This window comes from Rhinatrema bivittatum, chromosome 2 (genome assembly GCF_901001135.1).
Source record: "Rhinatrema bivittatum chromosome 2, aRhiBiv1.1, whole genome shotgun sequence".
Lineage (NCBI taxonomy): Eukaryota > Metazoa > Chordata > Amphibia > Gymnophiona > Rhinatrematidae > Rhinatrema > Rhinatrema bivittatum.
The window spans coordinates 804,396,309-804,422,444 of record NC_042616.1 but is presented as its reverse complement, the minus strand read 5'-3'; the positions used below and the strand labels follow the sequence as shown (position 1 = coordinate 804,422,444).

Sequence of the window (26,136 nt, the reverse complement as noted above, 5' to 3'; positions counted from 1 at the left end):
AAAACTCTTGTCAAAGGCCTTGCTGAAATAGAAGCACACTACATCTAGCGCTCTCCTTTGCTCCAGGTGGTCTGGTCAAATAAATTGATCAAATGCATCTGACAAGATCCACCTTTGGTGAAACCATGCTGCCTTGCAACAAAAACTGCACCCAGGTTCTGTTTTAGCAGCCATTCCATTAGTCTACTCATCTCAGAGATGAAAGTAACTGGCCGGTAGCCTCCTCCTTACTTACACATCCAGGCATCTCCGGTCTTCTGAAACTCTTTCCGCCTCTAAAGAAGCACTGAAAAGGGGGCAGCCAGCGGAGCTGCCAGGACATCTCTATGTCCCCATAGTACCCTCGGATGTATCCCATCCAGTCCCATCACCTTATTTACTGTCGGGCCGATACAGTAAAAACCGCGGGAGCGCCCGCTCTCCTGGGCGCACGATCGAGTATTTAAATGAGGGCCTGTGGTAAAAGGAGGCGCCAGGGACACTAGCGCCTCCCTAGCGCCTCCTTTTTGACAGAAGCGGCGGCCGTCAGCTGGTTTGACAGCCGACGCTCAATTTTACCGGCGTCTGTTCTCGAACCCGCTGACAGCCACGGGTTCGGAAAACGGATGCCGGCTAAATTGAGCATCCGTCTTCCAACCTGCGGGCAGATTTTAAATTTTTTTTAAATTTTACATTTTTTTTAAATTTTGGGGCCTCTGACTTAATATCGCTATGATATTAAGTTGGAGGGTGTACAGAAAAGCAGTTTTTTTCTGCTTTTCTGTGCACTTTCCCTGTGCCGGCCGAAATTAACTTCTGCCTTTGGGCAGAAGTTAATTTCTGAGAGTAAAATGTGTGGCTTGGCTGCACATTTTACTTTCTGTATCGCGCAGGAATAACTAATAGCGCCCGCAACATGCATTTGCATGTTGCGGGCGCTATTAGTTTCGGGGGGGGTTGGACGTGCGATTTTTCGACGCGCTATTTCCCCTTACTGTATAGGGGTAAAAATAGGGCGTCGAAAATGCGCGGCCAAACCGGGGCTAAAGGTGGGCTCAGCCGAGCGCACCATACTGACAGCTCGATACTGTAACGTGCGGTTGGAGATTCCCCGTCTGTAACCCGCTGTGGGCGCACAATTCGGACGCGTAAGGCGATCCTGCGATACAGTCTCCAGTTTCACGCGTCCTTAGCGCTTCTTGAAACCGACGCGTAACCCTTTCTGCACGCAGCATGTATATGATATGTAAACGAACGAATTAGCTATTTAATGAAGGAATTAGCTATTCCCCTCCGATACTATGACGCGCGCTCCGATTATCTCCTTTGTAACCCGCTATTTTGCCGCGTCCTTAACCTGTTAGTTTACTGCCTACCCTCTACCTGGTGTTCGAACAGCTACGTACCGGACTGCACCATATATACTAACATTTGCAGCGTAAAGTTGTTATATATATATATATATATATATATATATATATATATATATATATATATATATATATATATATAAATAAATACCTGTCACTTTCCGAATCCCCCATCTCCACACGGGCGGGTGGGCGCGCGTTCAATCCAGGCCGCGGCGGGAGCCGGCGGGCGGGTGGGCGTGCATTCATCCAGGCGGAGGGAGCCGGCGGGCGGGTGGGCGTGCGTTCATCCAGGCGGAGGGAGCCGGCGGGCGGGTGGGCATGCGTTCATCCAGGCGGAGGGAGCCGGCGGGCGGGTGGGCGTGCGTTCATCCAGGCGGAGGGAGCCGGCGGCGAAAGCGGCCTCCGGCAGCCCCCGCCGGCAGTGAATGAATGCAGGCCTGTGTACGCCCGTGCGATTTCGGCGCTCAAGGCAGTCACATGCCGTGACGTCAAGCGTCATGACGTCACGCCTTGAGCGCCGAAATCGCACGGGCGTACACAGGCCTGCATTCATTCACTGCCGGCGGGGGCTGCCGGAGGCCGCTTTCACCGCCGGCTCCCTCCGCCTGGATGAACGCACGCCCACCCGCCCGCCGGCTCCCGCCGCCACCTGGATCGAAAGCGTGCCCGCCGGCTCCCGCCGCCACCTGGATGAACGGGTGCCCGCCGGCTCCCGCCGCCACCTGGATGAACGGGTGCCAGCTGGCTCCCGCCGCCGCCTGGATCGAACGTGCGCCCGCCAGTTCCCGCCAGTAAGTTTACTTTTTTTTTACACTTTATTCCCTTTTGTTTTAATTTTCGCCCTGCGCCTTGCTTCGGGAGGGGGGGAACCATCCACTTCCTGGTAACTGTCATTTCAAATGTCATTTGAAATGACATTTGAAATGACAGGTACCAGCGCACCCAGGATACTGTATAGGCGCTGTATTAAGCACCTATACAGTAAAATGTGTTGCGCGGGCCTAACGCTTCCCTAACGCTTCGCAGACGCGGCTTGCATTTGCAAGCAATTTACATAGAGTATCCAGCGGTATGTAAAGAGAACTGTGCGTGCGGGGAACGAGGGTGTGCCCGGCACTGCCGCACTCTTTCTAACGCGGCCTTACAGTATCGACCTGTGTATTTGCTATTTTTTTCTTCCACTTGAATTTTTGCATTCCTACTTTCCCAGGTTCTCTTAGCTCTTCCAGATGTTGTTGCCCATCGTCGTCGTCTTCTTCCGGAAATCTTTTTTCCCTGACGTTTTCAGCCACTTCTTTAGGAAAGCATAACCTGTCTTTCCTCTATTTACTTCTCCTTTGTTTTGCACAGTGCGCTTCCACTTCCCTGAGATTTTCCCATCCAGCCAAGGACTCCTTGAGCTGCTCCCCCATCTAACAACATTTGTTTTCCTGAAGTCTAGGCCCATCTCCTCTTGAAAGAGCCAGCTCTGCCTATGCTCTAGTACTGAGCCACACCATCTGGGGGATCACCGGATCCCAGACGATCGTCCACTGCATCAGAAATACCGTTCTGGTCTGCAGGCACCAGGTCCCCTGTTGTCTCTCCCATGTGGGTTCTGGTACCAGCTGACAGAACAATTCTTGCGGAGATTCCTCCAGGGTCTCCTCCTATATCTAGAGGACACCGCACCGGGAATTTCCCAATCGACACCCAGCAGATTGAGATCCTCCCGCACTAGCACAGCCTCTCTTAGAAATGTTAATATCCTCCATTCAATCTGTTTCTTCTGTCCTGCAGTGCAGTGGAGGTCTGTCTGTTTTATATGAGCTTCCTAATAACTACAGATTTAGAATCCCACATCACAGGATGCTGAGACCCTCAGACGTTGGAGCTTACTCATGCAATGTTTTCAATTTCCTGAGCTGGCAGCTCAAGTTACATAGCTGCATTGTCTTTCTTTTTAATTTTTTTTTCTGCTGCATTTCAATTAAACGGTCACATTCCTTCTCTTGTGAGGGGGAAGGGGGGTGTTCAGAAGGAATGTCTATTTCATTTAAAAACGGATGCTTATCTAGTGCTCAGCACAATGCCAGCTTCAAAGAGACCCGACACAGGCTGAGTTTCGTTAAACTTCCTGAGGGGTACCCGAAGTGTGATACAGTCTGCAAATGCACCCGCGGCAGACTGGATTCATAGCCACCTCACTAGTTCCATGTAAAATAAGCACTGTGATCGCAAAACGACCTGCCACTGGCAGGAAACCACTGCTCCGGACAGAAAACCAATGGCAGGCCGTTTTCCCATCACAATGACTATACGCCACGCTATGCTTTACAACAGAAGCCTTTTCTTTTTGTGGTGGTAAAATGACAACAATGCTTCCGTTGCCGCATCCTAACTGGTGTCTTGTACAGATGTGATTCGGCCAAACCTTTTGATTCGGCCTTCGTTATCGGCCCGCTGTGGGAAATGAAATTTCCCACGGTTCTGGCCGATTTTTTTTTTTCCGCTGTCCCAAACCGAAACCCCCCCCCCCCCCATCCCAACCCTTCAGATTTAATTAATTACAACCCCCCCCCCAAAAAAAAATGTACCGACAGTCCCTGGTGGTCCAGCGGGGGTCCCGGGAGCGATCTCCTCCTTTCTGGCCATCGGCTGCCACTAATCAAATTGGCACCGGTGGCCCTTTGCCCTTACCATGTGACAGGGGCTATCGGTGCCATTGGCCGGCCTCTGTCACATGGTAGGAGCAATGGACGGCCGGCGCCATCTTAAAAAATGGCGCGGGCCATCCATTGCTGTTGTGTTTTGTGCACAGGCCTAGCAGCCAGTGGCTAATTGTAGCTGCAACAGTACACCCATAATAACATTGGGATCCATATTTAATAGCATGGGGAGTGGGACGTCAGCTGGGTAAAGTCACTTGGCCGAGTCTTCTGTCTGATAAAGGAGGCACAGCCTAGCAACAACACAGTTAAAACATCTGGGTAGATAGCAGCAAGGTAGCGCTGGCAGGGTATCATCCAATAAAGTGGACAGAGAAAGACAAGGGACAAATAAAGGAAGCACGATAAAGCAACGCCACAGATCATGGGGACCAGTCATCGGCTACAACTCCCTGGAAACCAACAGGGCCGATCCCAGCAGGTTGGTGACGAGGTCACAGGGACCCTCCCAGGCAGCCAGATGTTTGAGGAACACTTCCACTAGTTTGGTTGCTGTTGAGATTTTGTTACAAAGCTTGGGGGTAAGATGTAGTGTTGGATTAAGTATTTGGACTAGTACACTCTTGGCTCAACTCCTCAGGATGTTAGAGAACAAAAACTGACTCTGATAAGGAGCAATGTCCTATACATGACCAAGCTTCTTTAACTGGCAGTTGGGAATTAACTGGGTAGAGCAGATGGTCCAGTTGACCTTGTATCTGCTGTGTATTGTTACTATGTAAAAGCCAGTTAGTAAGACACTGAGTGCTGATGAATTGTTTCTTTTGTACGGTCTTGCATGGTTTAAAGGACTGAGAGGTGCTTCTGAACATGTCTGTGAATAGCGTAAACTAAATAAAATGCCGACATTCTGCACCATATCATTTCTTCTGGAGTATCCCTTTGGTCCTTTACTGCCAGCTCTACGATCCGATCGTACTACAACGCACAGAGGGCACCAGCCCCTATATCTGTTGAACGCGATGCCAAAAACATGTTTGCCATGGGAAACAAATTGTAGGGTGCATATCGTTCAAATGGCTAGAGCTAAAATATCTCTTCTGTTAAGATGAATATGTATTTTGTTGTTGCAGTTCACTCTCTAATGTGTTTCACGTGCGACGGCATTGCATGAAGAGAAGCATCTGCAACTCCTCTGCCTCCTACTGCATGACCACAAGGCAATTTGAAGGAATCGGTGAGTATCCACAACGGGATGAGAGGACTAAGCGATGCTCAGACAGACAAGGAACTCGGACATGACGAGGTGAACCTCCTTTACTGTTAGCAGACCCATTCTTCTGGCCCACTGGAAAACTCCTGGATAAACCCAAGTGAGTGAACAATGTAGGAATTTATTTGAAGGGAGGCGGTGGCAGATCAGGACCTGTGGGAAAGGGGAGGAGGGGCAGCAGTGCCAGATACGGGCTTTAAGGGATCAGGACTTATGATGGGAGGGAGGTGACAGACATCATATCCAGAGGGAAAAGACTGGGGGGGGGAGAAGGGAAAGGCAGTGGCATGATCAGGGCCCAGGAAAGGAGGAACTCAGAGGAGAAGGCAGAAGCCTGGCTGAGCCTGAGAAAAGGCTACGGTCTGTGCAGGACCAGGACAGAGGGCAGTATTGGCTCTTAAGAGGAAAAAAAATAAAATAGGGGAGTTTGGAGGGGGACAAGCTGAGGGGAGGAGGGACAGAGGGGGATGAGGGGCAAAAAAGAGAAAATGAAAGGGGAAGGGAATAGGCGATGAGGAGAGATTTAGACAAAGAGGATGTCATGGCCTTGTAGGCCGATTTTTTTTTTGGCAGCCCAGGATATAGGCAACCCCCAGGCACGAACAGCCCAGGACTCATGGACCAGGGGCAAAGCAGGGCCTTCTGCCTGACCGGCACCCCCGCCTCCCCCCTTGGGCTGAGGCCGCAGATTCCGATGACCGGCAGGGCTTAGCTGGAAGTGCACAGGAGGACACCCACCGAGGCCGGCCAGGCTGCAGAATGTTAGAAAGTGCGCACAGAACAAGGGGCAAGGAGTGCACCGGCAGGACAGAGGGACAAGCGGGCAAGACAAGGCCATGATTCTAACAAGCGGAGTACAAGGCAGGCAGGGCCGAGACCAGGTACATGGCCAGCCAAAGTGGGGAGCAGACAGCAATCAGGCAAGAGGGCCACTGGTAGGCCTCACCAGGAGCCAGGGCTAAGGAACAGCGCTGGGGAGACTCGTGGGTGAGGCAGAGGCGGTGGGATGTGGGTGAGGCAGAGGCGGCGGGATGTGGGTGAGGCAGAGGCGGCGGGATGTGGGTGAGGCAGGCTTTTTAAGGCGCGGCAGAGCTAACTCGAGGGCCTAAGTGACAGGCCTGCGCAGCTCGGACTGTGGCCCACCGAGGGCCCCTGCAGGCAGGCGAGCGAGCAGCCCAGCGGCCAGGATTGTTAAGAGGGTAAGCATAGGAGAGGAGCGAGAAGCATTCATTCTTTATTTTTAAACAATTTTCTCCCTGAAGGAAAGGTCTCAGAACTATTTCTCACGGGGGAATAGGGGGCGGGCCCTGTCTCTTAGACTCTCTCCTCCTCTTCCAGCCCCTAGTGTAAGCGAGCAATTGTCCCACCTATATTACTTCTAGCTTTTTGAATTATATACAATTTATGATCGTTTTATCTTGTAAACTGCTTACAATATTTGATAGGCGGTACTTCACCCTTTTCCAACCCCACCACGTCTTCCCTCCTCCCCTGAAGAGGGCGGAGGGCCCTCGTGGAGCTGGGGACCGGTGAGCCTGCGCGCCCTCTCGGGTCCTTCGGGGTCCCTGCACCCACTTCAAGCGCAGGCTGGGGGGATGGTAGTGGTGATGGTGGTGGTGGTGGGTGGGGGGACAAGGCCACAGTGGAGCCCGGGAGGGTGTGCCGCCTCGCAGGGCCCCGTGCTGCGTGACGTGCATCGTTGGCCACCGCTGCCGCCGGAGGAGGCAGTACAGCAGTCGCTCACACAGAGAGGCAAAACAATTCCCCCTAGCCCTGCAGGGGAAAAATGGGTGATCTGGCATACATTTGAAGCTTAATTATTCAACCGCTTTACGCTACATATTCGCTGTGTGTGCTTGGGAACCGGTGCAGATTGCCCCTGCGCTCTACGACAGAATGGCATTTTGCTTAAAAGGACATTTAGAGAAGGCCCTGGTTTGGCTGTGACGGGCTATTTTGCTTTGTTGCTGGCCGCTGCGTTCTTTGTGATGTCATAGACTGCTGTGCAGTCAGCTGACTCTGACCTTAGTCGCACCTGATTGGCCAGGGACCAGAGCCCCTTGTATCACTGTTTTCCAGTTGCAGAAATAGCACTAAAATCATCTTTAAATCGATGATGACATGAAGGTGCTGTAAATTGTCCTTGAAAATGATTTAAAAGAGTGCGCCCAGCATAACTTTTTTTTTTTTTTTTTTTAAATCATCAGAATCCCTTAAGCCACTCCCCTGCGATCCCCAGGAAACGGCAATTCTTTGAGCAGTGTCGCGAAATACCTCTGTGGTACCATGAGCGGTCTGTGGCTTAGTTTTGCTGGTTTTTTTTTTTTTTTCATTCAAGAACTGCTATGTAGTTTATAACTCAGCCTGGCCTGGCCAGTTATTCTCTCTCCCTAGAGACCTGCTCTTGGATTAGTATTCCCTGCTGCTATAGGGCTTAAGGTGGACTGGTCCCAAGAAGCAAAGAGGTAGGCGATCTATCATGGCCGTCAGGTAAACAAAGAGAGATGGATGCCTTGATCTTTTTCAAATATTTATTAAAGTAGAGACGGATTCATAAAAATGCCCGACTCAGGCCGAGTTTCACAGCTCAACAGCCACTGCCTCAGGGGCGTTGACAATCAAGAATCTCGTAGAGACTGAATTCTTGACGGCGTGTTGCAAGTTGTTTCACATCGCTGATTCACAGTTCTTTGTCTCTTGATGATTCAACGCCAATGTAATTCATCTGAGATTCTTGATTGTCAAAGCCCCTGAGGCAGCGGCTGTTGAGCTGTGAAACTTGGCCTGAGTCGGGCATTTTTATGAATACGTCTCTACTTTAATAAATATTTGAAAAAGATCAAGGCATCCGTCTCTCTTTGTTTACCTTAAGGTGGACTGGGCCAGCTTTCTGGAGCCACTCTCTTAAGGGATTCTGGGGTTTTCTTCTACACAACCTCCCACCTGTTGGATCTTACTGATTCCTATAGACTAAGATGGCATACACGATGATGTAAACCTAGCAACCAACTGGATACCAGTCTTGCAGCAGAGAGCCAATAATAAAAAAACCCCATAGAATTACAACCGCTAATCACGCCAAGCTGGATACTGCTACTTGCCATATAGACTTGATAGGAACATTGAAAGACCTCCAAAGCTATAAACCATGCCAAGAGTTAAGAAGGTTTCCAAGGAAAAGAAATTCTAGAAGAAAGGGTGGCACTGGGATAATTGTTGAAACTTCCCACTCTTGCATATTGCTGTTCCACTCTGCCTTCCTCCGTCCAGCTCTTCCCCTCCCAGTCTTACGCACTGCTACCTCACGCTCCCTACACATAGGTTGGATTTTTGGAAATCACAACAGTTTAAAAAAATTGTATTTCTTTTTTTTTTCTTTTAACATGCTATCGGGACCTTGGCTTCTGTTGTCTATACAGGTTTGAAATCCACGCGGCGGTATCACGTTCCCAGCATCAGGACACAAGACCCTGACGTTGGGAGCTGGCTCAGTGGCGGCACTTCAATCTGCCATGGAGAAGGATATTTGGGTTTGATTTCTTGCTCAGGTATTCCGCCCCATAGGTCTTCCAAGAATGGAGATGCTGCAGCAGTGGCGTCGATGGCTGCTGCTGGGGAGGGAGTCTCAGGCATCGTACGATGATGACACCCCGTGACCAGATGTAGGGCCCACCAGTTGCAGGGTTCTGGAGGGAGCCCTGGTGTATGGACTGCAGCTGAGGCTCATCACTGCAATAGATGGTGGACGGAAGGTTATAAAAATTAGTGATTTTTCTTGGGTAGTTGTGAATGAAGATCTCATGGTACCATCGCCCAAACAGGAGCTGGTTCTGTCTTGAGCTGGAAACTCATGGAGCGGGAGGCAAATGCCTCCCCCACCCACAAGTACACAAGATCCCACTACTGCCGCACTAGGCTAAAATAACGACTGAAGCTTGAGGTGGATAGGGGGTAGTGTGATTATTGTATTTTCTGGCCCAATGTGTTGTGTGTGGGGTTTTTATATCCTGCTTTTTTGGGTTTCCAGCTCGATCAGAACCGGCTTCTCCTTGGCAATGGCATCATAAGCTTTCACTTGCAACTTCCTGAGCTCTTTCTCCTCTGTTTATAACCTTTTCTTAGATAAGCTATTGCAAGGACAGTCCCTGGTAGGCGTGTGCATTGGTTTTGAACGAATGACAAAAATGCAACATATGAGACCATTTTCGGTTCATAAGAATGGCATGAACTGAAAATTAGCCACAAATGAAAATACCTGAAATTTTTTGTTCATGCAAAAAAAAAAGAAAGGAGTTGGCTCGAGGCCTGGACCTGGGTCTGAGACCGTCTCACTGACGCCTAAGCCTATCGCTGGGGCCTGATTTGAAGTAAGGTCTTGGTTGCCAGGGACCTGGGTTCGGGCCTAGGCCTGACAGCAGGTCCTGGATGAGGTTGAGGCTGGGACCTGATCACTGAGGCCCTGACTTGGGTCTGGGCCTGATGCTAGGGCCGGGTCCGAGCCCAGGCCTTTCCCCATTGACCTAACTATAAAACTAAAAACACATGAAAGAAATTAACAAGTAACATTTTGGGGGTTGAAACTTCTGAAATGAGTTGAGGTACTTCCCCAAAATAAAATAACAAGCCGAAACAAACTTTTTCCTTGTTCACATCTTAATCTCTGGCATGAAGCCACAGACTGGGACTCTCTCTTGAATCCAGAATGTGTGGGCCCAGCTTCCAGCCACTAGTAGTCGCCATTGAGCAATGGCTGATTCCCTCCCTACCCCTGCGTTGCAACCGTGGAGGCTTCGTAGTTGAACCCAGGTCTTCCACATAGCAGTATGCAGCATTGTCACTGGACGGCCCAACTAGAGGCTCGTTTCTAAAGACAGCACTAATGGCAGAGTAACCAGCTAGCTCAATTCATAACTTGGTGAGTTGGTAGGTGAGAAAAGAGTGGACTAAAAACTGCTCTATAACCTCTCTGGAGTTATATTGACTGAGGGACACAATTTCAAGCGGTTGATTTTAGTATCCATATTTGAACATCTGCCTCTGAAAAATGGCATCCACAACTTGACCTGTCAGGTTTTTATCCAAAACTTTACATGTAGGTCTTCTGTACCAAGTAGCTTTCTATCTATGCTTTCTTGTAGGCACATCAACAATTACCTGAGCAAGGATGTGAGACAAAGGGAAATCTCCTTTAACCGATCTCTTCTCTCTCTCTCTCTCTCGTGTTCTTTTTCCCTTTGCAGACTTAGGTTATTACAGCCTTGTCTCGATCTCCAATCCTGTGCCCGAGTTTGCAAAGAGAAGTTTATCGATCTTGGTGTGGCCGTCACCCTTGTCAAATGTTGATAAACCGACCTGTGCAACCTCAGCAGAGCGCGAGTGTGAAAACCAGTTCCGTGGTCTTGATTGTGGCTGCAAGTTTCCTCGTGGTGCTGCTGCGTGAGGGGAAGGGGGACGAAATGAAGCGTCAGCTTTGGTGAGGACTCTGTGTCGCGCTCCTCGCCGAAAGACCCAACACCCTGCGCTGCTTTGGGATTGTGAGCGATTTTTTGTTTTTCTTTAGGTTTTGATTTGAATGTGCAATTGCAGACACTAAATGGCAAAGAGCGGTGTTGGGAACAGCTATCGAGCTAGGATTGCCAGTTGATTGCGTTTGGGTTTGTCTTTTTTTTTTTTTTTGAAGACGCTTGATTCAGTGCTGATTCTGCCACATTGCATGCAGGGATGTGTAGTTCTGCTTTCTTACAAGAAAAGACCAGGACCAGCCTGGCCTGAAAATATGGAGCCACCTGGTTACCTTAGCTGTAAGCTGTTCTCTGCCGCTGTGGGGTGGGTTGGCACTGCTTTACCTGGTCAGTTTTTAAATAACGTGGGAGAAAATGAGGGAAGATACATATCCCGTGCAGCTTTTTTTCACCTGATTGCATCTTGAGAATTTTGATCTTTTTTTTTTTGTTCCCTGGCATCGCAGTGTCTGTGGGAAGGAGGGCTGCCGTTTGCCGGAGTGTACTAAATTCGCTTCCAAAGCTGTTTCACCTCCCGTACTCTTTACACTCTTCCCAGATGTGCTAAATGTGCACCCGAGCTGCTGAGGGGCAACTGATTGTTTTTCTTATATTTTACCATTAAATCTCATTCTTGTGTCTCGGTGTGCTCAGAGTCTTTAATAAAAGTGCACAACATTTACAGCCTGCAAACTGAAACTCACCGTTCATCAGGTTTCATTTTTGGAGAAACGAAACTTTACATTCTGCTAGAGGTCCAGAAGAGATGACAGAGCTGAGGAGGAGCTGAAGCTTCAGTCCTGAGGCAGGGGTTTGCAGTGACATTGAGGATCTCTTCATTCCTGTCATTTTTATAGGGGGAGGGAGTTAAGGTATATTTTTAAAGTGAAGACAGACTGATGCTCTTTTACCTGACAGATATAAAATACCGGTATCATCCCTGTCCCAGAGGGTGCAGTTGGCTCCAGCAGCATAATAATGCTTTTTATAGATGTGTTTCTTTTCTTTTATTATTTTGTACTATTTTGGTGTTCACTTTGGTTGTGGAAGGAGAACATTACCACGGGGAAGACAGGACTGGGTTATGAAGTACAGGAAGAGTGGGTAAAACAGAAAGGAATGACTTTTAGGGCAACAAAGTTTTACCTTAGAAAAATAAATAAAAAGAGACCAGGATAGTTTGGAAAGAGGAGGGCAGAGAAGTGGCAGAAAAATGAGCAATCAGCCGGTACAAGGGACCCCAGCAAAAACAGAAACGTGATGGCAGAAAAAGACTGTATGTCCTATCGCGTTTGCCTATCCACCTAACTAACTTATTTTTACAATTCCCATCACTGCCTCAGCGATCCTCTGGCCTTATCCCATGCTTTCTTGAATTCAGATTCTCTTGATCTCCACTACCTCCACAGGGTGGCTTTTCCATACATCCAACACCCCTCTCCTAAAGAAATATTTCATCCTTTCAGTTGAAAGAGGCTCAGCTCTTGTACATGAAAACCTGTAAAATATTTCTGTCTGCACCATATAATTTTCCTCCAGGTTGTACGTTTAGATCTTTAAGTCTCTCCCCCTATGTTTTAGAATGAAGACCACTGCCCATTTTAGTAGCCTCCCTCTGGCCCGACTCCATCCTGTTTATATCCTTTCGAAGGTGCAGGCTCCAGAGCTGTACTCAGTATTCCCAGTGAGGTGTCATCAGGGACCTACACAGGGGCAATATCACCTCCCTTTTCCTGCTGACTATTCCTCTCCCGATATAGCCAACCATCGTTCTGGCTTTTATCATCATTTTGTCCACCTGATCAGCCACCTTAAGATCAACAGATACAATCACCCCCAGATCCCGCTCTTCCTTTGTGCTTAGAAAAATTTCACCCCCAGTATTGCACATCTCCCTGGGGTTTTTGCAGTCTAAATGCACAACCTTGCATTTTTTTTTATCTTTTAACTCTTAGCTGCAAAAGCCTAGACCATTGCTTGAGCCTCGCTGGATCCCTCCTTCATGTCTACCCTGTTGCAGATTTTGGTATCGTGGGACAAAAGACAAAATTTTCCCAACAGTCCTGTAATGTTGTTCATGAAAATGTTGAAACAACTCGTCCAAGGACAGATCCCTGAGGCTCACTACTGGTAACTCCACCCTCAGTGTGAGCAGCATTTACCACTACTCTTTGTTGCCTCAATTCAACCACTTTCAAACCTGTCAGTCAAGGTCCCAAACCAAGGGTGCTCAGTTTCACAATAACTTAACAATGAGCACACTTCTGCCCACATACATGGGATTTAAAAGGCAGGCCAAATTATGCATGTATTACAGAAAATGTGCCCATTGCCGCAGGCATACTTATTTGCATGATATCTGCACATAGTCGTGTGAGTTACAAAGCTGGTGCGCTCATGTGCGTGAGTGGGTTACACGCCTGCTTCAGCAATGCACGACATCTGGATCCGCAGGGGTATTAGAAATTTACCATGTCTCCTTCAGCCCAGCAGCCCAAGTTCTTCAGCAGGGACATCGAATGCCTAGCATGCCTGGTGCTGAACAGTGAGCACAATTTGTATTTTGTGCATGGGGAAGAGTGGAATCTGTGCCTGAATAGAAATACGTGGCAGGAGCTGCGCCCTTCATTTAACCACGGTGCCTCCTACCCACCTGCAAAAGGTAGAATGAGGGTAATGGGGTGCATAGAGTCAGACCATGCAGATGGAGGCTACTGGGGGGTCTAGCCGGGGTGGTGGAGAGGGGTAGGCTATGCATGGGGGGGGATAGAGGGGGAGGGGTAGAGAGGGGTAGACTATGCATGGGGGAGGGCAATTGGAAGGGGCTTAAGAATGTCCTACAACTCACGTACATATTAACAATCTTGTAACATATTAGCATGGTGCTCACCTTGACAGCAGCAGTGCACTTTTAATAGGGGTCATCCTGTTTTTGCCTATAGAGCGAGGACCTCAGGAAGAAGGTCTGGGAGCTGCACCTGAAGTGGAGACAGATGATGGACCGGCTGCGCATTCAGCGGGATGGGGTTGGAGATAAGATTTTCACCAGGTCAACTGGGAACTGAACCAGCTCCATCTCTGTCCTCTTTCCATCAGTGCCCACACCAATCCCACCCCCAGCTCTGCGGCTCCCTGACTCAGCCTGCAGCTTACACAAACCCTCCTTCACACAGCTCTCTGGCAGAGGCTCCATGATCCTGAAGTAGTGTTGGGAAGACTCCCTCTAGCCTCCCACTCCAACTTGCATTTCCATGTAAATATGTCCCTTGTCCAACAGAACAATGTGAAGCTTCTCATAAGAACATAAGAACATGCCATACTGGGTCAGACCAAGGGTCCATCAAGCCCAGCATCCTGTTTCCAACAGTGGCCAATCCAGGCCATAAGAACCTGGCAAGTACCCAAAAACTAAGTCTATTTCATGTTACCGTTGCTAGTAATAGCAGTGGCTATTTTCGAAGTCAATCTAATAGCAGTTGACAGTCGATGTCCTGCTCAAGCAGTCACTGTGAACCCTGTCTCTCATTTCTAACCCTGACCCCCTAGCACAGTGGTTCTCAACCTTTTTTTGGCCGGGACACACCTGACAGATGGTTCTCACATGCGTGACACACTGAACACGTGACCGTCAAGGGGCTAAATGTAAACATGTGCTCTGCATCCACAGGAATACCCTCAACCTCCAGCAATGAGTGCAGAGCAGATCTAAGGCATTACCCTGTACAACTCGCCATACAAAAAAGATATTCTGGTTCTGATGACATCTCAGTAAAAGCAAAACAAACTCCCTTTACTACCAGGCACAATAACCTTCCTTATGAAAACACAGTAATTTACCACTAATGCATATCCTATTGAGAAAACGCAACAAATAAGATTGATACAAATGCCTACATGCTAGTTAAATACCTCACCTCGGTCACACACCCTTCACCAAGTAGAGAAAAACCACAAATTATAAATATGGAGACAGAAACTGGAATGGAAAACCAAAAAAGCCACTCTGCATGCAGTGCGAACCTGGAGAAATGGAAAGAGAAATATAGCACCTAACAGACTCTCAGGATCTGCAATAATGCACACAAACTAACCCGCACAAAGTTACAGCTGCATTATGGAACACACTCAACAGTAACAACCCTATCAAACTATTAAACCAGGCCCTAAACACTAATACATTTCCTATTGGGAAAACAGAATAAGCCAAGCTGCTATAGAGCACCACACAGAAATAATTGTAAAACTATACTATTCAACATAGTAAACAACCTAATATCAGACAATAACAACAATCCTTCATCCCAAACCAAAAATCTAAGCCAAGAACTTGCCATTTTTTTCAAAAACAAAATCAGCAAAATAACAGGGAATATAAACAAATCCCCTAACCAAAATACGCAGCTAAACATCAAAGATATAACACCATGGTCCACTTTTGAACCCATATCAACTACTGAAATGGAGAAGCTATTAAGAACCCTAAACCCGGCCTGCCACGAACTCGACATAATCCCGATTCGAGTGTTAAAGGAAATAGCTCAAACTATTACTCTAACCATCACGGCAATCATAAATAAATCTCTAGAAGAAGGTGAACTTCCAGACAAATTAAAAATTGCCACAATTAAACCCATAATAAAAAAAAAGAACCTCAATCCAGATGAACTGAACAACTACCGCCCAATCTCAAACTTACCTCTCCTCGCCAAACTGACGGAAAAAGCAGCTCTTAAACAACTCAATGATCATCTCGAAACAAACATCATCTTGCACCCAACCCAACATGGATTCAGAAAAAATCATAGCACAGAAACCTTACTCCTCAATTGATCAAACACAATAATAAGAGGTTTTGACAATGGACAAAGATACATCCTCATCCTACTCGACCTCTCCACCGCCTTCGACATGGTCGAACATAAAAGCCTAATCTCCAGACTATCTGAAATCGGTCTATCTGGTAAAACTCTTGACTGGTTTACCTCTTTCCTTAAAAACAGATATTTCAAGGTAAACTTCAACAACCACTCCTCAGATGCCATACCTCTAGAAACTGGAGTACCCCAAGGATCCGCACTTTCAGCCACTCTGTTTAATATATACCTCCTGCCTCTATGCCAGCTACTCAAGAGTCTCGGCGTCACATACCTCATGTACGCCGACGATATCCAACTAATCATACCTGAAGCAAACACCTTCGAAAGCGCAATGAAACTCTTGGCCACTTACCTCAATACTATAAAAAACATGCTAAACCACATGAAACTATGCCTTAATATGGACAAAACTGAATGTATAATGCTTGAAAGAAAAAAACTCCGGAGTCCACCAGAACCATGCCATCCAAATTGACAAAACAATCATCAAATTAAAAGAAAATGTGAAAGATCTAGGAATATGGTTAGACCCAGAGCTGAACTACAAAAAACACATTGCAATGAAAATCAAAGAAGGCTTCCACAAATTACTAATCCTCAAACACCTAAAACCACTATTGAATCACCCTGAATTCAGAACCATTCTCCAATCACTAATCTTCACAAGCTTTGATTATTGCAACTCACTCTTGATAGGCCTACCCAAATCTACCATACGACCACTCCAAATACTACAGAACGCCACAGCCAGAATCCTCACCGGTCGCAAAAGAACTGACCACATCACCCCTGTGCTAAAAGGATTACACTGGCTACCTGTAGAAAAAAGAATCGAATACAAAACTCTAACCATTGTCCACAATGTAATACACAACAGTGAAAGCACAGGCCTAAACAACATTATACAACGACACAACTCCCAACGCAATACAAGATCTAAAAACAAAGCACAGCTAGACATACCATCAGTCACAACTGCCAAACTCACTACCGTAAAAAACAGAGCCATATCAATAGCAGGACCTCGCCTCTGGAACTCCCTACCGGAACACCTAAGACTACAGAACAACACTAAAATATTTAAAAAACTGCTTAAAACCTGGCTCTTCAAACAAGCCTACAAAGAAGGGATTGGCTAACCGTTCACACGACCACAGCAACCATGAAACTCAACCCCCATTAAGAACCTTACTAACCCCAACCACTTCAACCACCACCCAGCTTTTATTCCAGCAACATACTCAGCTGAGCCTTCTAAACCCAACCGATATCACCCTATTGTATGCTATAAAATCACGAGACATCACCATGCTTAGAAACCACTAACACTAGATGACATAAATACCATGACAAACCCGACTGCATAAACATACACAGACGATTCTTCTGTCCCTAGTTTTAGTACCTCCCACAGTCCCTTGCAATTCCTCATATCTACCCCTATAAACATATGCTCTCTGTAATGTTTCTCCGGAGGGAAAACCTACGTCACCACCCACAGTTATGAATGTAGTAGTTAATCTTTTTGTAACTGATACTATACCCGTTGTGTTACGCCTGTAATCTGTTGCTATATAATCTGTTGTTATATATAACCTTTTTGTAACTGATGTTATACCTGTCGAGTTACGCCTGTAATATGCTGTTATACCTGTGAACTGGAGTGAAGGCCTTTCGCTAAACTTTGGGATATAAAAGCTTACAAATAAATAAATACATAAATACATAAATATACTAATACATGTTACAAAACAGCTGCTGAACAGAATAATGTCCAACAATTAAAAACTCATAAAAATTATTAAAACTTCTCCAAATATCAATAAAATATTTCAAAACAGCAGACATCACATAATACCCAATAATTAAAATGGTAGTCAATCAAGAAAAATTTAAAAAGCCACCATTACTTACCCTCTCCAGCAACTCTCCTACTCCTTTCCCTTCCAGGCCAATAGCACTCACCAGAAGCAGAAGGGCTGCTGAAGTTCTGTCCTCACAGTCCTCTTTCTTAGCGCCCACAACCAGTCACTCACACACACACACACACACACACATATCCCCAATTAGACCCCACGACCAGTCTCGGTCTCTCTTACACCAGTCATCTTCCTGATCAGTCTCTCTCTCTCACACAGAAACACATCACCTCCCTGACCAGTCTCTCTCTCAATCACACTCATGCTCTCTTATATACAAGCTCTCAATCACTCACAAATACTCTTGCACCCATGCACACCAGCTCTCACCCAGGCACTGATTCACACCCACACACACAAGCTCTCACCCAGGCTTCCATTCACACTCACACACAAGCTCTCACCCAGGCACCAATTCACACCCACAAACACAAGCTCTCACCCATGCACCCATTAACACCAGCTCTCACCCAGGCACCGATTCACACCCACACACACAAGCTCTCACCCAGGCTTCCATTCACACTCACACACAAGCTCTCACCCAGGCACCAATTCACACCCACAAACACAAGCTCTCACCCAGGCACCGATTCACACACACACACACACACAAGCTCTCACCCAAGTACCCATTCACATCCACACACACAAGCTCTCACCCAGGCACCCACACACACAAGCTCTCATGCATTCACTCCCACAGACACAAGCTCTCACCCATGCATCCATTCACACCCACAGATACAAGCTCTCACCCAGGCATCCATTCACACCCACAGACACAAGCTCTCACCCAGGCACCCATTCACACCCACAGACACAAGCTCTCACCCAGGCACCCATTCACACCCACAGATACAAGTTCTCACTTAGGCACCCATTCACACTCACAAACAAAAGCTCTCACCCAGGCACCCATTCACATCCTCAGACACAAGCTTTCACCCAGGCACCCATTCACTCCCACAGACACAAGCTCTCACCCATGCATCCATTCACACCCACAGACACAAGCTCTCACCCAGGCACCCATTCACACCCACAAACAAAAGCTCTCACCCAAGCACCCATTCACACCCTCAGACACAAGCTCTCACCCAAGCACCCATTCACACCCACAAACACAAGCTCTTACCCATGCATCCATTCACACCCACAGACACACTCTCACTTAGGCACCCATTCAAACCCACAAACAAGCTCTCACCCAGGCGCCCATTCACACCCACAAACAAAAGCTCTCACCCAGGCACTCATTTACCCACACACACAAACTCTCACCAAAAACATCTTCCTTCACTGCAGGGATGGGTTCCAGTTCCTCTGCGGCTTTACTCTGGCGGGCCTTCTTTTTTCGCCGCCACGGGAATGGGCTCCCGTGGTGGCCTCAGTCGGGTTCGGGTTTCCTCTTCGCTGCCACGGGGATGAGCTCCTATGGCGGCCTTGCTTCGTCAGGGTAGGGTTTTCCTCTTCACCGCCATAGGGATGGGCTCCCGTGGTGGCCTTGCTTCGTCGGGGTAGGGTTTTCCTCTTCACCGCCATAGGGATGGGCTTCTGTGGCAGCCTTGCTTCGTCGGGGTCGGGTTTTCCTCTTTACCACCACGGGGATGAGCTACCATGGCGGCCTTGCTTCTTCGGGGTTCGACACTGCCATTCCTCCCACTCCACCCGCGGGCTATACAATGCCTGCTTCACTGGCCAATCAAAGGCTTCCTCCCTTCTTCCTCCTCTCACTGGCAGGAGGAGGCTTCCGATTGGCTTGCGCGGGGGCAGGCAGAATGAAGGAGGCTTCCCATTGGGCATTGGGGGTAGGAAGAAAGGAGGCTTCCAATTGGCCCTCGGGAGCTGGAAAAAGGGAGAAGGAAAGTACCACGGGGCAGTGGGACACCAGGAAACGCGACACACCTGCAGGTATTTGGCGACACACCTGTTGAGGAGCGCTGCCCTAGCACATAGTAAGCTCCATCAAACGACATCTTGCTCAGATCAATACTCTAGATGGCCATAGCTCTTTCGATATGGAAGCCAGCATGTTGCTGACAGGGTTGTCCCAGGGCTAACAACGCTTCCCTTTGCCTTCACCTCTCCCTCCAAAGGGAATTCCTCTGTGTCCTCCTGTGCATCATCCTCTGCCACATGCGAGCACACAACTGCTTCTCTCTTCACAGATAACTCCTCATTGTCACTGTCATCCTCTGATGAGGAAAAAGATGAAGGAGTAGGCAGCGGCAGCAGCAGCAACCTCCCAGCCCCAGCCCCAGCCCCCGTGGCAGCAGCAGCTTCAGCAGCCACGGCCTGGAAGAAGCAGGATGCTCCTCCCCCACCCCATCCACCACCTAGGGAAGAAGCAGTGGTGGCTCCGCCCCTCTGCCCCCAACAGGCACCCCCCCCGGGCCTGCAGAGGCAAAAGGCCCTCTCCCCATCCCACTAGGGCCTCCTCCCCTTTTTCGCCAGGGAGTTAGGGATGCCGGGACTCAGATGGCCAAGCACTGCTGGCTGAGGGAAGCCTGCATCCCGTTATCTCTGGTACAAGAGCTGTAGAGAGGCTACGGTGCAGATGATGGCGGCGCCGGGGGCGGTTCTATAATGAGCAGGGTGAGGCTGCCGCTTCAGGCAGCAGAATTTTGAGGCGGCAAAAAAATGCCCCTCTCAGAAGGCCGCTGACAATGTAGCTGAAGAGTTGCCTCCCTGCCACCCGGTACACAGTTTTTCGGCAAGGATGGCTGTGCCTGCTTCAGAGCCCCTTCCCGCAGACAGAAGCAGAGCACCGGTCGTCCCCCTCCCCCTGGCCCCAGCAGTCAGAAGATAGCGCCCATGGACTTACAATAAACAGCATCAGCCTTTCACTCCCCTCCCCAGCAGTCAGAAGTGCAGGCTCGGAGCCAAAAGTAGCCTAGGATGATTGCATGATACCCAGTAATCCAAAACTCCCAGGAGGAGCAGAAGCACTGGGGCTGACCTTCGCCCTACATCTTTATACCTTGGCTGTTGTCCCTCACATCCTCCTAAATTGTGCTGGGAAACTGCATAAAAATCAAAGCCCTGTGCCTGCCCTTGTCTCAGAATAAGCAGCTCCAATATGCCATGTTTATTAGGGATGTGAATCGTTTTTTGACGATTTAAAATATCGTCCGATATATTTTAAATCGTCAAAAATCGTTAGAGCCGCGATACAATAACAATTCCCCCGATTTATCGTCAAAAAATCATAAATCAGGGGAAGGGGGAGGGGAAGGGGGAGGGCGGGAAAACCGGCACACTAAAACAACCCTAAAACCCACCCCGACCCTTTAAAATAAATCTCCCACCCTCCCAAACCCCCCCAAAATGCCTTAATTACCTGGGATCCAGAGGGAGGGTCCCGGTGTGATCTTTTACTCTCGGGCCTCCGGTGCGTTGTAGAAATGGCGCCGGCGCTACCTTTGCCTTGTCATATGACAGGTCAAAGGTAGCGCCGGCGCCATTTTGATTTTTGTCCCCCGACGTCAGGAGCGTAGGAGATCGCTCCCGGACCCCCGCTGGATCCCCAGGGACTTTTGGCCAGCTTGGGGGGGCCTCCTGACCCCCACATGACTTGCCAAAAGTCCAGCGGGGATCCGGGAACGACTTCCTGCACGCGAATCGTTTTTCCGTACGGAAAATGGCGCCGGGACCTTCTGAACACCTGCGTAATTGTTTACCTTGACGACATGTTAGTCTACTCCCAGGACCTGCCGTCATACCGTCAGCATGTCCGCCAAGTGCTCCAGATATTTAGGGAGCATGGCCTATACGCGAAATTGGAAAAGTGCAGCTTTGAAAAGACCTCCCTGCCCTTCCTAGGTTACATAGTCTCTGCAGTAGGCTTTCAAATGGATCCTGAGAAAGTGGCGGCTATTAAGAATTGGCCCCGGCCCAGGGGTCTTAAAGCGTTGCAACGCTTCCTCGGCTTTTCCAATTTCTACCGTCACTTTACTCCCAACTACTCCCGTATTGTGGCTCCGTTAACTGCCCTCACTCGAAAGAGGGCTAACGCGGTGAATTGGCCTCCTCCTGCCTGCCAAGCTTTTGAGGCCCTCAAAGAAGCCTTCTTATTAGACACCTGCCTTCGCCATCCGGATCCCAGCCAGCCCTTCGTGGTGGAGATTGATGCCTCCAATGTGGCCGTGGGGGCCATACTGAGCCAGTACTCCGATTCTGGACAGCTGTTGCCCTGTTCATATTTCTCAAGGAAACTCTCCCCGGCTGAGAGCAACTACTGTGTTGGTGACAAAGAGTTGCTAGCCGTGAAACTTGCCCTGGAAGAATGGAGACAGTGGTTGGAGGGAGCCAACCACCTGATCACGATTTACACCGATCACAAAAACCTAGCATTCCTGAAGCAAGCTCAATGCCTGAATCCAAGACAAGCCCGGTGGTTGCTGTTTTTTTACCGATTTGACTTTACCTTACGCTACCGACCCGGCTCTAAGAATGTTCGAGCTGACGTGCTCTCACGCTCTTCTGAGGTCGAAGAGACCTCGATACACCTCAGTATATCTTGGACCCTGTGAAAGTAAGTCTTGCCACAACCTTGGTGTCCTCCCAAGGGAAGACCGTCGTTCTGCGTCGCTCCCGAAGAGCAGTCCTCGCTTGGGCCCATGACTCCTTCACTGGGGGCCATGCTGTTTGGAAAGGGACTTAAGACTTGTTAAACCGTTTCTACTGGTGGCCAATGGTGAGACAGGACGTCCAAGCTTTTGTGGGCTCATGCCCTACTTGTGCTGTTCAAAAGCCGCTCCTCAGAAAGCCCAGGGGCTTGTTGCAACCATTGCCCATCCCGGTGGAGCCTTGGACACATATCTCCACTGATTTTGTCGTGGATCTCCCTGCCTCAGGAGGTAATTCGGTCATCTGGGTAACCGTGGACCGATTTTCCAAGATGGCGCACTTCGTTCCCTTGCCAAAACTTCCTTCTGCCCCTGACCTAGCTGGTCTGTTCGCTCAGCACATCTTTCGACTTCACGGTCTTCCGCAGGATATAGTCTCTGATCGAGGACCACAGTTTACAGCCCGTTATTGGAAAGCCCTATGCAAGCGCTTTAATGTGCAACTCAGTCTTTCGTCTGCATTCCATCCTCAGAGTAAGGAGCAAACAGAACGAACCAATCGAACCCTGAAGATGTTTCTCCGTGCCTTTGTGAATGAACGACAAGATAATTGGGCCAAGCTACTCCCGTGGGCGGAGTTCTCGTATAATAATCACACGCATGCTGCTACTGAAAGCTCCCCGTTCCTCATTGTTTATGGGAAGCAACTTCGACCGCCCCTACCTTCGCCTGAACCTAGTGCACTCCCGGCAGTGCAACTCTCAGCTCGCCAGCTTCGCTCCTTGTGGAGCGCTACCCAGGAAAAGATCCGTAAAGCCGCCCTGTCTGCCAAGGAGTGGGCGGATAGACATCGTCAGCCACAACCTATCTTCCTCCCTGGAGACCGTGTCTGGCTTAGCACCAGAAATCTACAGCTACGTATTCTGTCTCGAAGACTAGCTCCGAAATTCTGTGGACCTTTCCAAGTTGCCAAACGAATGGGAGCAGTCTCATACCGTCTACGCCTACCCTCCTCCATGCGCATTCATGATGTGTTCCATGTATCATTGTTGAAGCCTCTTGTGTTGTCCAGATACCACTCCCGGGCTCCTGAACCCTTCGGTACCGGACGATGTTACGTATCAAGTACGTGAAGTTTTGGATGTCCGGTTCCACCAACGTCGATGGGAATACTTGCTTGCCTGGGAGGATTGCGGACCTGAGGATAACTCTTGGGAACCGGCCCGTAATATCCTCGACAAGGACTTATTACGGCAGTTCCACTTGGACCACCCTAGTAAACCCGGACCGGCTAAGAGGGGACATAAGAGGGGAGGTACTGTTGCGGTCCTGGCCGCGAGCACCGCAGCCAGGCCCTTACCTCCTTGTTTCCGGACCTGCTCCCGCCTCCGGAGCCCTGGCTTGCGGCCTGGTTGGGCAGCGCCGCCGTGAAGGTGCCGGTGGATGCCCCGCTCCTAGGCGCGTGTGCGCGCCACTTGGGCACCTTTATAGCCCGTTTCCCGCCAGTGCTGACTCCGCCCAATTACTGACGTCAGAAGCCACAGCCTTGATAAGCCGGCCGCGGCCATCCAGTCTTCGCCTTGTTCCAGTACCCGAGTCCTGCCACAGTTTCTGCCTGGTTCCAGAACCCGAACCCAGTTACAGTATCGCTACTGTCCTAGTCTGGTTCCAGTTACCTGTCCTGATCCACAACCCGCCTAAGTCCCAGCGGCCGGGCCCCTACGGGCTCCTCCCGGGGGGGGGGCTTCAGCTTCCAAGGGTGAAGCCATCTAAGTCCCAGCAGTTGGGCTCCTATGGGCTCCTCCCAGGGGAGCACCAGCTTCCAGGGTGAAGAGCATCTACATCCCGCCTGAACATCTGCCTCCCAGCCTGCTGTTCATCAGAGACATTGTCCATCTGTTCCCAGTCTCCAGCAGATCGGCCCAAGGGTCCACTAAACTGAGACTTCCACAACACACACACCAAGGGATAGCTTTCACGTTGGTGTGACTATGGAGTAAGTTACTATCTGTCAGCGCCAGAGCTAAAGCTGTTTCTTGGGCCTGAGGCCTACATGATTCTCAGGCTAGCATTGCAGGCTCTGCTCCCTGTATTGAGGGTGACCATCTAGGGAAAGGGGGGTGGGAGTGGGGGAAAAGAGATAAAACATCAAAGGGATGTGGTTCTGTCCTTTAGGTCAGGATGAGCGGAAACAGGATTTCATGTGGTAATGATGTGGCGAGGGAGGCAGGTGAAGGACAGAAGGGAACGCAGTCCAGGGATATGGGAAGAGACTTAGGGGCCGTAGGTCCACCTCTCAGATGGTGGAAATCAGGAGCCCTGGCAATTACAAGTGGTGAAGGCTGGGGGAGGCAGGTGCGTGCTCGAGAGGTATGAGAGGAGGAAGTGTGGTGGAAAACACACAGCACCGTTCTCGCTGTTGTCCTGCTCCACCCCGAACCCAGGGATCCTGCCTTCCCATCCACCAGTGGTCCCTATTCTGCGGGAAGTGTTAGGGTGTTAGCAAGGGTCTGCAGAGTACGGTCAGTGACCCCTTAGGGACACCGGTGACAACAAATAGATGTTATAGTTGTGTTTCCATACATTTGCTAGGCCCAGGTGTCATAAAGGAGCTGTATTCAGTCTGTCTCTTTCCTGCCTCACAAGGGCTTGCCTTAATGCACGACAAGAAGTAATCCCCTTCACAGAGCCAGAAAAGCAATAGCGACTGTTGCAAATCCACCAGTACCTTACCTGAGGAGCAAGCCGTGCAGCTTATGGCGCTTTTAGCAGCCGCTCCTTGCTGGTCTTTTGAAATCAACAACTGGGCCTCTTCCAGATGTGCTTAAAACCAAGGAGGGGCAAAGTTTCCTGACTGAAGGCAATCCTCGCAGCAAGGCTCCCAGCTGCAGCAGCATCTATTTCACATTCTTACATTTTTTTAGATATAAGAGGCCTGGGAAGGGCCAGGAGCACACACTCACAGAGAACACAAGGCGGGGAACAAGAATTGTACACAGTATTCAAGGTGCGGTCTCACCATGGAGCAATACAGAGGCATTATGACATTTTCCGTTTTATTCACCATTCCCTTCCTAATAATTCCCAACATTCTGTTTGCCTTTTTGATCACCACAGCACACTGAGCCGACGATTTCAATGATGCGCAGATCTTTTTCCTGGGTGGTAACTCAACATCGTGTAACTAGAGCAAGGGTTATTTTTCCCTATATGCATCACCTTGCACTTCTCCACATTAAATTTCATCTGCCACCTGGAAGCCCAATCTTCCAGTCTCGCAAGGTCCTCCTGCAATTCATCACAATCCGCTTGAGATTTCACTCCTCTGCATAATTTTGTGTCATCCGCAAATCTGATCACCAGACTAGAAATTCTAGGTGAAAAGGGGAATAAAATATCAGTGAGGATATATTACCGTCCACCTGGCCATATTGAACCAACAGGCAATGAAATGCTAAAAGAAACCAGGGAAGCTAACAAACAGGCTGATTCAGTATAGTCTGCTCTCCCGGCGCGCGATACAGTATACAAATGAGGCCCGGCGGTAGAAAACAGGCAAAAGGAGGCGCTAGGGACACTAGCGCGTCCCTAGCACCTCCTTTTTGACAGGCGCGGCGGCTGTCATCGAGTTTGACAGCCGACACTCAATTTTGCCGGTGTCGGTTCTCAAGCCCGCTGACAGCCACGGGCTCGGAAACCGGATGTCGGCAAAATTGAGCGTCCAGTTTTCGACCCGGCAGCCGCCTTCAAATTTTTTTTTTCCTTTTTTTTTCTTTTTTTACTCTTCGGGACCTCCGACTTAATATCGCCATGATATTAAGTTGGAGGGTGCACAGAAAAGCAGTTTTTACTGCTTTTCTGTGCACTTTCCCGGTGCCGGAAGAAATTAGCGCCTACCTTTGGGTAGGCGCTAATTTCTGAAAGTAAAATGTACGGCTTGGCTGCACATTTTACTTTCTGAATCGCGCACGAATACCTAATAGGGCCATCAACAT

General features: G+C 49.2%; 1 long non-coding RNA gene across 1 annotated transcript; it reads right to left on the bottom strand.

Annotated features, from left to right (window-relative positions):
• Positions 1-8,814: 8,814 nt before the first annotated feature.
• LOC115085766 lies at positions 8,815-24,920 on the bottom strand. Its single transcript, XR_003854961.1, has 4 exons — positions 24,875-24,920; positions 13,665-13,752; positions 10,428-11,616; positions 8,815-9,002 (listed from the first exon to the last, which is right to left on the bottom strand). It is a non-coding gene; the product is annotated as an uncharacterized LOC115085766 (long non-coding RNA).
• Between the last annotated feature and the right edge of the window lie 1,216 nt (positions 24,921-26,136).